Here is a 12,463-nt window from a genome sequence, read left to right as displayed (position 1 = left end):
ACAAGCAATATATAAGTTCCTGCGTGTGCTTATTTCCAGGTGTGACAAAATATGCCATTTATTTTGTCTTCCACATCTCAGGGCAACCTGTAATATGATTGCAGGTTAATGAAATGCAATAGGGTCAGAGCTGCAGTGCTAATGAGAATTAACATTATAGCCCCTCCCAAAATTTCATGTAGGCAGAATAAAGCGGTTGTTGAACTCCTTGGAGAAGCCTATATCAAAGATGAGTAAGAAATTCAATATTTCTGGTTTCTGAGATGAACCAACCTAATTCTCACCTCCTGGACTAATTGCACTAGTTGGAATGTAATGATTTCTTAATGTAATGATATCTCAAATGTTCTGGAGCTATTTAGCTCAGTTTGTTTTTTGGAGACACGTACTTTTAGAGAAAATAAATGTAAAAATATGTATTTAAAAGAAACTCACTCAGAGCCAGGTTTAGTCTCATAATATATACCATGTGTAGGCAAACTAAGGCCCAGGGGCCGGATCTGGTCCAATCGCCTTCTAAATCTGGCCTGTGGACGGTCCTGGAATCAGGGTGTTTTTACATGAGTAAAACGTGTCCTTTTGTTTAAAATGCATCTCTGGCTTATTTGTGGGGCATAGGAATTCGTTCATATTTTTTTTTTCTTTCCAAAATATGGTCTGGCCCAACGCAAACACCCCAAACTTTTAACCATAAAATAAATCAACAATCAGATAATTAATGTTTACTGTTGTAACAATTGTTGCCTCAAGAGTTACCCGTATCTTCGGTACCATTAAAATAAATAAAAGCAGTATTTTTAAAAAGATGCACACCCCTAAAAAACCAATCAGATAATTAAAAACAACAACACACACATTAACAACAAGTAGATAAGTAAGTACAGTTTTGACCGAATAGTGCACATTTTTGACCATCACTAGAGTGTCTGAATTATGCAATATTAAATTTAGGGAAATGACTGGGTCATTTTAACAGTTGCAGATCAGATCTTATGGAACCGTAGAAATGTGCTATTGGAAGATGAACACTATGTCCCTGTGTCTAATAGCAGTTGTTGTAAAATGCTTGTGAAATTGCATGATTTTACCAAGCTATGCAGTAATGTACCTTAATCAGCGTTGGGCAGAGCAAACTGGATTAACAAGGTAGGTTTCAGCTTGTGAGCGTTCTATTAAGCACAATAATTGTTACTGTTGTAATTCATTCTCTGCTCCAACCGCAGATTATATGTTTTTGCTTTGTGTGGTACATATTATAGCAAGGGAACATAATGTTTCCTAGTCTTCTTGAGATTGTTCTAACGACAGGCGTGTAATTGCCTTCTACTCAAGAAGGTAACTACAAAAAAAGCCTTTCAGCAGCTGTTGCAGTATTGATTGTGATTTTCAGTTTCAAGAAGGATATTAAAAATGTCAAGGCATGGTGTGGTGTGGAGACTGAGCCACAAATCACCCAAGTCCTTGGTTCAAATCTCACCTTGGCATGAATACACTGGGTGCTCCGGGGTAAATTGTAGCTTCCTATCTGAGATAAGGGTGTTTTCAATACTGTCCTTGTTAGGATTATAGCACCCACTGTAAGAGAAGTGTTCTGAAGCCCCAAGAGCTCTGCATAAATGCTAACTATTATTAAATGTACTAACTAATAAATACTTTGGGATGTCAAAGGACATAGACAGCAATCTCAGGAAGTTGTGAACTCTCCTTTCTTGGAGGAATGTATTAGCATATGGACAATTATATTAGGTTCTTGACTCTCCTTCCTTGGAGTTTTTTAAGCAGAGGTTGGATGGCCATCTATCATGGATGCTTTAGCTGAGATTCCTGCACTGCAGGGGGTTGGACTAGATGACCATCGGGGTCCCTTCCAACACTATGATTCTATGATTGTAAAGGCCAAGGTGGCTGCTTCACCCATAGATGGCCAGGCTTTAAGGCTACCATCTGACAGCATCACTCAGGACCCTTCATTGGCTTCTGCCTGGTAACTTCACCTGCTAACTTCAGCCTACCAATATTTATTATGATGATTATGATGATTATGATTATTATTATTAAAATTTGAATGCTGCTCTCCATCCAAAGATCACAAGACAGTTCACAACATAAAAATACAACACGAAAACACAAAATACATGAGACTCTTAATCTCAGGGTTGTGGGTTTGAGCCCCACAATGGACAAAGATTCCTGCACTGTAAAGGGTTGGGCTAGATGACCCTCATGGTCCCTCCCAAACTCGATTCCCTGATTCTGATTCCATGAAACTAATATCCCCCCCTCCCATGGGTTCCATCTATTCATGAATATCTACCTTTCACATGCCACATTCGTGCACATGTAAACACCATTCTGCCTCAACCACATTTGAAACCTCCTATTTACTCACACGAACATATACCAGCCGACATCCAAAAACATGACATCAATTCACGTTTGTGCCCTGGCTTCAGTCCACAAATATTCACTGGCTTCTGATGACTGTCTTCCAAAGGTGAACTTCAATCAGCCGACATCCACAAACATCAGTCTGCTGTAGCCTTGTAGCCTCCACTGACTTCCGAATCCAAAAGCCACTGGCTTCCATCCACCAACATCTGCCAGCTTCTCTTAGGTCCTTCATGAGATGTCCGCCAGCTTCCAGCTATGGATACCAGCAGCCTTCAAGCAAGCAAACCTGCCTTATTCTCGCTCCCTAGCATCCCACTGCCAGAGGATTGCCTCCTTCCATTCACCACTTTGCCTCCTCCAAGTGGAAGAAACCCGGGCAGTGCTGAATGTCACATCTATTGCCAGGTTTGTCCTGCTGGAAATAGAAAAGGGCTTTCCCCTTGGCCTGCCTTTATATACCCTCAGTTGCCAAGGGCTTTTGTGACATCACAAGAAACCCACAGCCAATGGCAACAGCTGGGGAGGCATCATCTTCATTGCTTTCAGCCTCACAATGACGGGTGGACCTATCAGTGATTGTGTGCTTGTTTATTCGGGACATGGGTTGCACTGTGGTCTAAACCAGTGTTCCCCAACCTTGGGCCTCCAGCTGTTTTTGGACTACAATTCCCATCATCCTTAACCACTGGTCTTGCCAGCGAGGGATGATGGGAGTTGTAGTCCAAAAACAGCTGGAGGCCCAAGGTTGGGAAACACTGGTCTAAACCACTGAGCCTCTTGGATTTGCCAATCGGAAGGTTGGTGGTTTGAATCCCCATGACGGGGTGAGCTCCCATTTGTCTGTCCCAGCTCCTCCTGACCTAGCAGTTAGAAAGCACGCCAGTGCAAGTAGATAGATAGATACCACTGCAGCAGGAAGGTAAACGGTATTTCTGTGCATTTTGCTTTCCGTCGCGGTGTCCCATTGTGCCAGAAGCAGTTTAGTCCTGCTGGCCACATGACCTGGAAAGCTGGTCCTGTTTCGACCGCCAAACCTTTCAGGGGAGCATTTGCAACCATTTCGCACCATATTTGAGTGAATTGCCAAAAGTTAGATTTTTGCTGAAATGGTGACCCCGGGCCTTAGGGATTTCTTCAAAAAAATCTTTTACGCCGGTTAAGTTGTTGAGGGCTGATTTCTTGTCCTGTGATAAAAAGCCTTCTGTTTCGACTGCCAAACCTTTCAGGAGAGCATTTTCAAGCTTTTCGCAGCATTTTTGAGCGAATTGCCAAAAGTTAGATTTTTGCTGAAATTGTGACCCCGGGCCTTAGGGATTTTTTCAAAAAAATCTTTTCCGCTAGTTAAGTTGTTGAGGGCTGATTTCTTGTCCTGTGATAAAAAGCCTTCTGTTTCCATCGCCAAAGCTTTCAGGGGAGCATTTGCATCCGTTTGGCACCATTATTGAGGGAATTGCCAAAAGTCAGATTTCTGCTGAAATTGTGACCCCGGGGCTTGGGGATTTTTTCAAAAAAATCTTTTACGCCGGTTACGTTGTTGAGGGTTGATTTCTTGTCCCGTGATAAAAAGCCTTCTGTTTCGACTGCCAAACATTTCAGGGGAGCATTTTCAAACTTTTGGCACCATTTTTGAGTGAATTGCCAAAAGTCAGATTCTTGCTGAAATTGTGACCCCGGGACTTAGGGATTTTTTCAAAAAAATCTTTTGCGCCGGTTACGTTGTTCAGGGCTGATTTCTTGTCCTGTGATAAAATCCTTCTGTTTCCATCGCCCAAGCTTTCAGGGAAGCATTATCAAGATTTTGGCACCATTTTTGAGGGAATTGCCAAAAGTGAGATTTTTGCTGAAATTGTGACCCCTGGGGTTAGGGATTTTTTCAAAAAAATATTTTCGCCGGTTAAGTTGTTCAGGGCTGATTTCTTGTCCTGTGATAAAAAGCCTTCTGTTTCCATCGCCTAAGCTTTCAGGGGAGCATTTGCAACCGGTTGGCACCATTTTTGAGTGAATTGCCAAAAGTCAGATTTTTGCTGAAATTGTGACCCCGGGGGTTAGGGATTTTTTCAAAAAAATATTTTCCGCCGGTTAAGTTGTTGAGGACTGAAATCTTGTCCTGTGATAAAAGGCCTTCTGTTTCGACTGCCACACATTTCAGGAGAGAATTTTCAAGCTTTTGGCACCGTTTCTGAGGGAATTGCCAAAAGTCAGATTTTTGCTGAAATTGTGACCCTGGGGCTTAGGGATTTTTTCAAAAAAAATATTTTCCGCTAGTTAAGTTGTTGAGGGCTGATTTCTTGTCCTGTGATAAAAAGCCTTCTGTTTCCATCGCCAAAGCTTTCAGGGGAGCATTTTCAAACTTTTGGCACCATTTTTGAGTCAATTGTCAAAAGTCAGATTTTTGCTGAAATTGTGACCCCGGGCTTAGGGATTTTTTCAAATAATTTTTTTCTGCCGGTTAAGTTGTTGAGGGCGGATTTCTTGTCCTGTGATAAAAAGCCTTCTGTTTCGACTGCCAAACCTTTCAGGAGAGCATTTTCAAGCTTCTGGCACCTTATTGAGAAAATTACCAAAAGTCAGATTTTTGCTGAAATTGTGACCCCGAGGGTTAGGGGTTTTTTCAAAAAAATATTTTCCGCCGGTTAAGTTGTTGAGGGCTGATTTCTTGTCCTGTGATAAAAATCCTTCTGTTTTGACAGCCAAATCTTTCAGGAGAGCATTTTCAAGCTTTTGGCACCATTTTTGAGTGAATTGCCAAAAGTCAGATTTTTGTTGAAATTGTGACCCCGGGGGTTAGGGTTCTTTTCAAAAAAATATTTTCCGCCGGTTTTGTTGTTGAGGGCTGATTTCTTGTCCTGTGATAAAAAGCCTTCTGTTTCCAACGCCTAAGCTTTCAGGGGAGCATTTGCAACCGGTTGGCACCATTTTTAGGTGAATCGCCAAAAGTCAGATTTTTGCTGAAATTGTGACCCCGGGTTTTAGGGATTTTTTCAAAAAAATATTTTCCGTCGGTTAAGTTGTTGAGGGCTGATTTCTTGTCCTGTGATAAAAAGCCTTCTGTTACGACTGCCAAACCTTTCAGGAGAACATTTTCAAGCTTTTGGCACCATTTTTCAGTGAATTGCCAGAAGTCAGATTTTTGCTGAAATTGTGGTTAGGGATTTTTTCAAATAATTTTTTTCCGCCGGTTAAGTTGTTGAGGGCTGATTTCTTGTCCTGTGATAAAAAACCTCCTCTTTCCATGGCCAAAGCTTTCAGAGAAGCATTTTCAAGCTTTTGGCACCATTTTTAAGTGAATTGTCAAAAGTCAGATTTTTGCTGAAATTGTGACCACGGGGGTTAGGGGTTTTTTCAAAAAAATATTTTCCGCCGGTTAAGTTGTTTAGGGCTGATTTCTTGTCCTGTGATAAAAAGCCTTCTGTTTTGACTGCCAAACATTTCAGGAGAGCATTTTCAAGCTTTTGGCACCATTTTTGAGAGAATTGCCAAAAGTCAGATTTTTGCTGAAATTGTGACCTCGGCGGTTAGGGATTTTTTCAAATAAATTTGTTCTGCCTGTTAAGTTGTTGAGGGCTGATTTCTTGTCCTGTGATAAAAAGCCTTCTGTTTCCATCGCCTAAGCTTTCAGGGGAGCATTTGCAACCGGTTGGCACCATTTTTGAGTGAATTGCCAAAAGTCAGATTTTTGCTGAAATTGTGACCCCGGGGGTTAGGGATTTTTTCAAATAATTTTTTTCCACCGGTTAAGTTGTTGAGGGCTGATTTCTTGTCCTGTGATAAAAAACCTCCTCTTTCCATGGCCAAAGCTTTCAGAGAAGCATTTTCAAGCTTTTGGCACCATTTTTAATGAATTGTCAAAAGTCAGATTTTTGCTGAAATTGTGACCTCGGCGGTTAGGGATTTTTTCAAATAATTTTTTTCTGCCGGTTAAGTTGTTGAGGGCTGATTTCTTGTCCTGTGATAAAAATCCTTCTGTTTTGACAGCCAAATCTTTCAGGAGAGCATTTTCAAGCTTTTGGCACCATTTTTGAGTGAATTGCCAAAAGTCAGATTTTTGTTGAAATTGTGACCCCGGGGGTTAGGGTTCTTTTCAAAAAAATATTTTCCGCCGGTTTTGTTGTTGAGGGCTGATTTCTTGTCCTGTGATAAAAAGCCTTCTGTTTCCAACGCCTAAGCTTTCAGGGGAGCATTTGCAACCGGTTGGCACCATTTTTAGGTGAATTGCCAAAAGTCAGATTTTTGCTGAAATTGTGACCCCGGGTTTTAGGGATTTTTTCAAAAAAATATTTTCCGTCGGTTAAGTTGTTGAGGGCTGATTTCTTGTCCTGTGATAAAAAGCCTTCTGTTACGACTGCCAAACCTTTCAGGAGAACATTTTCAAGCTTTTGGCACCATTTTTCAGTGAATTGCCAGAAGTCAGATTTTTGCTGAAATTGTGGTTAGGGATTTTTTCAAATAATTTTTTTCCGCCGGTTAAGTTGTTGAGGGCTGATTTCTTGTCCTGTGATAAAAAACCTCCTCTTTCCATGGCCAAAGCTTTCAGAGAAGCATTTTCAAGCTTTTGGCACCATTTTTAAGTGAATTGTCAAAAGTCAGATTTTTGCTGAAATTGTGACCACGGGGGTTAGGGGTTTTTTCAAAAAAATATTTTCCGCCGGTTAAGTTGTTTAGGGCTCATTTCTTGTCCTGTGATAAAAAGCCTTCTGTTTTGACTGCCAAACATTTCAGGAGAGCATTTTCAAGCTTTTGGCACCATTTTTGAGAGAATTGCCAAAAGTCAGATTTTTGCTGAAATTGTGACCTCGGCGGTTAGGGATTTTTTCAAATAAATTTGTTCTGCCTGTTAAGTTGTTGAGGGCTGATTTCTTGTCCTGTGATAAAAAGCCTTCTGTTTCCATCGCCTAAGCTTTCAGGGGAGCATTTGCAACCGGTTGGCACCATTTTTGAGTGAATTGCCAAAAGTCAGATTTTTGCTGAAATTGTGACCCCGGGGGTTAGGGATTTTTTCAAATAATTTTTTTCCACCGGTTAAGTTGTTGAGGGCTGATTTCTTGTCCTGTGATAAAAAACCTCCTCTTTCCATGGCCAAAGCTTTCAGAGAAGCATTTTCAAGCTTTTGGCACCATTTTGGAATGAATTGTCAAAAGTCAGATTTTTGCTGAAATTGTGACCTCGGCGGTTAGGGATTTTTTCAAATAATTTTTTTCTGCCGGTTAAGTTGTTGAGGGCTGATTTCTTGTCCTGTGATAAAAAGCCTTCTGTTTCCATCGCCTAAGCTTTCAGGGGAGCATTTGCAACCGGTTGGAACCATTTTTGAGTGAATTGCCAAAAGTCAGATTTTTGCTGAAAGAAATATTTTCCGCCGTTTAAATTGTTGAGGGCTGATTTCTTGTCCTGTGATAAAAGGCCTTCTGTTTCCATCGCCAGAGCTTTCAGGAGAGCATTTTCAAGCTTTTGGCACCATTTTTGAGAGAATCGCCAAAAGTCAGATTTTTGCTGAAATTGTGACCCCGGGGGTTAGGGATTTTTTCAAATAAATTTTTTCCGCCGGTTAAGTTGTTGAGGGCTGATTTCTTGTCCTGTGATAAAAAGCCTTCTGTTTCGACTGCCAAACCTTTCAGGAGAGCATTTTCAAGCTTTTGGCACCATTTTTGAGAGAATCGCCAAAAGTCAGATTTTTGCTGAAATTGTGACCCCGGGCTTAGGGATTTTTTCAAATAATTTTTTTCTGCCGGTTAAGTTGTTGAGGGCGGATTTCTTGTCCTGTGATAAAAAGCCTTCTGTTTCGACTGCCAAACCTTTCAGGAGAGCATTTTCAAGCTTCTGGCACCTTATTGAGAAAATTACCAAAAGTCAGATTTTTGCTGAAATTGTGACCCCGAGGGTTAGGGGTTTTTTCAAAAAAATATTTTCCGCCGGTTAAGTTGTTGAGGGCTGATTTCTTGTCCTGTGATAAAAATCCTTCTGTTTTGACAGCCAAATCTTTCAGGAGAGCATTTTCAAGCTTTTGGCACCATTTTTGAGTGAATTGCCAAAAGTCAGATTTTTGTTGAAATTGTGACCCCGGGGGTTAGGGTTCTTTTCAAAAAAATATTTTCCGCCGGTTTTGTTGTTGAGGGCTGATTTCTTGTCCTGTGATAAAAAGCCTTCTGTTTCCAACGCCTAAGCTTTCAGGGGAGCATTTGCAACCGGTTGGCACCATTTTTAGGTGAATCGCCAAAAGTCAGATTTTTGCTGAAATTGTGACCCCGGGTTTTAGGGATTTTTTCAAAAAAATATTTTCCGTCGGTTAAGTTGTTGAGGGCTGATTTCTTGTCCTGTGATAAAAAGCCTTCTGTTACGACTGCCAAACCTTTCAGGAGAACATTTTCAAGCTTTTGGCACCATTTTTCAGTGAATTGCCAGAAGTCAGATTTTTGCTGAAATTGTGGTTAGGGATTTTTTCAAATAATTTTTTTCCGCCGGTTAAGTTGTTGAGGGCTGATTTCTTGTCCTGTGATAAAAAACCTCCTCTTTCCATGGCCAAAGCTTTCAGAGAAGCATTTTCAAGCTTTTGGCACCATTTTTAAGTGAATTGTCAAAAGTCAGATTTTTGCTGAAATTGTGACCACGGGGGTTAGGGGTTTTTTCAAAAAAATATTTTCCGCCGGTTAAGTTGTTTAGGGCTGATTTCTTGTCCTGTGATAAAAAGCCTTCTGTTTTGACTGCCAAACATTTCAGGAGAGCATTTTCAAGCTTTTGGCACCATTTTTGAGAGAATTGCCAAAAGTCAGATTTTTGCTGAAATTGTGACCTCGGCGGTTAGGGATTTTTTCAAATAAATTTGTTCTGCCTGTTAAGTTGTTGAGGGCTGATTTCTTGTCCTGTGATAAAAAGCCTTCTGTTTCCATCGCCTAAGCTTTCAGGGGAGCATTTGCAACCGGTTGGCACCATTTTTGAGTGAATTGCCAAAAGTCAGATTTTTGCTGAAATTGTGACCCCGGGGGTTAGGGATTTTTTCAAATAATTTTTTTCCACCGGTTAAGTTGTTGAGGGCTGATTTCTTGTCCTGTGATAAAAAACCTCCTCTTTCCATGGCCAAAGCTTTCAGAGAAGCATTTTCAAGCTTTTGGCACCATTTTTAATGAATTGTCAAAAGTCAGATTTTTGCTGAAATTGTGACCTCGGCGGTTAGGGATTTTTTCAAATAATTTTTTTCTGCCGGTTAAGTTGTTGAGGGCTGATTTCTTGTCCTGTGATAAAAATCCTTCTGTTTTGACAGCCAAATCTTTCAGGAGAGCATTTTCAAGCTTTTGGCACCATTTTTGAGTGAATTGCCAAAAGTCAGATTTTTGTTGAAATTGTGACCCCGGGGGTTAGGGTTCTTTTCAAAAAAATATTTTCCGCCGGTTTTGTTGTTGAGGGCTGATTTCTTGTCCTGTGATAAAAAGCCTTCTGTTTCCAACGCCTAAGCTTTCAGGGGAGCATTTGCAACCGGTTGGCACCATTTTTAGGTGAATTGCCAAAAGTCAGATTTTTGCTGAAATTGTGACCCCGGGTTTTAGGGATTTTTTCAAAAAAATATTTTCCGTCGGTTAAGTTGTTGAGGGCTGATTTCTTGTCCTGTGATAAAAAGCCTTCTGTTACGACTGCCAAACCTTTCAGGAGAACATTTTCAAGCTTTTGGCACCATTTTTCAGTGAATTGCCAGAAGTCAGATTTTTGCTGAAATTGTGGTTAGGGATTTTTTCAAATAATTTTTTTCCGCCGGTTAAGTTGTTGAGGGCTGATTTCTTGTCCTGTGATAAAAAACCTCCTCTTTCCATGGCCAAAGCTTTCAGAGAAGCATTTTCAAGCTTTTGGCACCATTTTTAAGTGAATTGTCAAAAGTCAGATTTTTGCTGAAATTGTGACCACGGGGGTTAGGGGTTTTTTCAAAAAAATATTTTCCGCCGGTTAAGTTGTTTAGGGCTCATTTCTTGTCCTGTGATAAAAAGCCTTCTGTTTTGACTGCCAAACATTTCAGGAGAGCATTTTCAAGCTTTTGGCACCATTTTGGAATGAATTGTCAAAAGTCAGATTTTTGCTGAAATTGTGACCTCGGCGGTTAGGGATTTTTTCAAATAATTTTTTTCTGCCGGTTAAGTTGTTGAGGGCTGATTTCTTGTCCTGTGATAAAAAGCCTTCTGTTTCCATCGCCTAAGCTTTCAGGGGAGCATTTGCAACCGGTTGGAACCATTTTTGAGTGAATTGCCAAAAGTCAGATTTTTGCTGAAAGAAATATTTTCCGCCGTTTAAATTGTTGAGGGCTGATTTCTTGTCCTGTGATAAAAGGCCTTCTGTTTCCATCGCCAGAGCTTTCAGGAGAGCATTTTCAAGCTTTTGGCACCATTTTTGAGAGAATCGCCAAAAGTCAGATTTTTGCTGAAATTGTGACCCCGGGGGTTAGGGATTTTTTCAAATAAATTTTTTCCGCCGGTTAAGTTGTTGAGGGCTGATTTCTTGTCCTGTGATAAAAAGCCTTCTGTTTCGACTGCCAAACCTTTCAGGAGAGCATTTTCAAGCTTTTGGCACCATTTTTGAGAGAATCGCCAAAAGTCAGATTTTTGCTGAAATTGTGACCCCGGGCTTAGGGATTTTTTCAAAAAAATCTTTTGCGTGGACAGGCGGAATCCCCAGATCCTGCACGCTCCCCCCGTCATGTGGAATAACGACTCAAGACAACATGCTATGGGATTAAATTGGCCACACCACAACTTTATTAAATTTCAAATGTGGGTAGACCTTGGCTCAGGCATTGGGCGTTCTCCCTCCCTGGTCCCCAGCCGGGGACCTAGGGAGCATCAGGATTATCCAGTGTGTGTGGGGGGGGGTGGGCCGGCTCTGGAGAACATATGTTCAAGCAGAGATGGCCGCCCCCGTAACGCCGCCGCCGCAGGAGAGAGCAATAACAACCTTTCGGTGTACGGCCAAAGCCTCCCTTCAGAAAACCCCTTTAACGGAGAACCCTGGTATTGCCGCCGCAAGAGGAAGATGGACAAAAGGATTCCGCCCAAGGCCTGATACCACCAAAGTTGTGACGTTTTGCTACCGGAAAGGCGAAACCTGCCAATGCAGGGAAATTCCTTTCCGGCCCTTTAACAGCGACCTTAACGTAGCAGCGCCCGCATACCTGTGAAGAAAAGTTAGCCTGCAAAATAAGACATTAACTGAGGGTGGGTAGGGTGGGAGAAGCTCTGGAGCCAAGTGAGGATTCCTAGGGAAGATCCTCCCTCTATTGTGTGGGCAGGTAATCCCTCCCCTACCTGGCCTGGTCTCCTTGGCAACGCTTCCCCCAGGTGGGATTGGACAACTGACTGAGGTAGGCGGAGACCTCCAGGTATCACACCTGTGGGAAGGTAAAGCCAAGCCTATGCTGTTGGGGCCGCTCCAGATCTAGGGGCTGCACGCGTCCACGCAAAGGGCGCCCCCCGTTTTAAGCGGGGAGCGGTCATTCTGCCGGTTAAGTTGTTGAGGGCTGTTTTCTTGTCCTGTGATGAAAAGCCTTCTGTTTCCATCGCCAAAGCTTTCAGGGGAGCATTTTCAAGCTTTTGGCACCATTTTTGAGGGAATTGCCAAAAGTCAGATTTTTGCTGAAATTGTGACCCCGGGGGTTAGGGATGTTTTTTTAAAAAAAATTTCCGCCGGTTAAGTTGTTGAGGCTGATTTTTGTCCTGTGATAAAAAGCCTTCTGTCTCCATCGCCTAAGCTTTCAGGGAAGCATTTGCAACCGGTTGGAACCATTTTTGAGTGAATTGACAAAAGTCAGATTTTTGCTGAAAAAAATATTTTCCGCCGTTTAAATTGTTGAGGGCTGATTTCTTGTCCTGTGATAAAAAGCCTTCTGTTTCGACTGCCTAACATTTCAGGAGAGCATTTTCAAGCTTTTGGCACCATTTTTGAGAGAATTGCCAAAAGTCAGATTTTTGCTGAAATTGTGATTTTTTCAAAAAAATATTTTCCGCCGGTTAAGTTGTTGAGGGCTGATTTCTTGTCCTTTGATGAAAAGCATTCTGTTTCCATCACCAAAGCTTTCAGGGGAGCATTTTCAAGCTTTTGGCAC

Source organism: Podarcis liolepis, assembly GCF_965112155.1.
Source record: "Podarcis liolepis genome assembly, chromosome: 11".
Taxonomy (NCBI): domain Eukaryota; kingdom Metazoa; phylum Chordata; class Lepidosauria; order Squamata; family Lacertidae; genus Podarcis; species Podarcis liolepis.
This window is presented reverse-complemented; position numbering follows the sequence as displayed.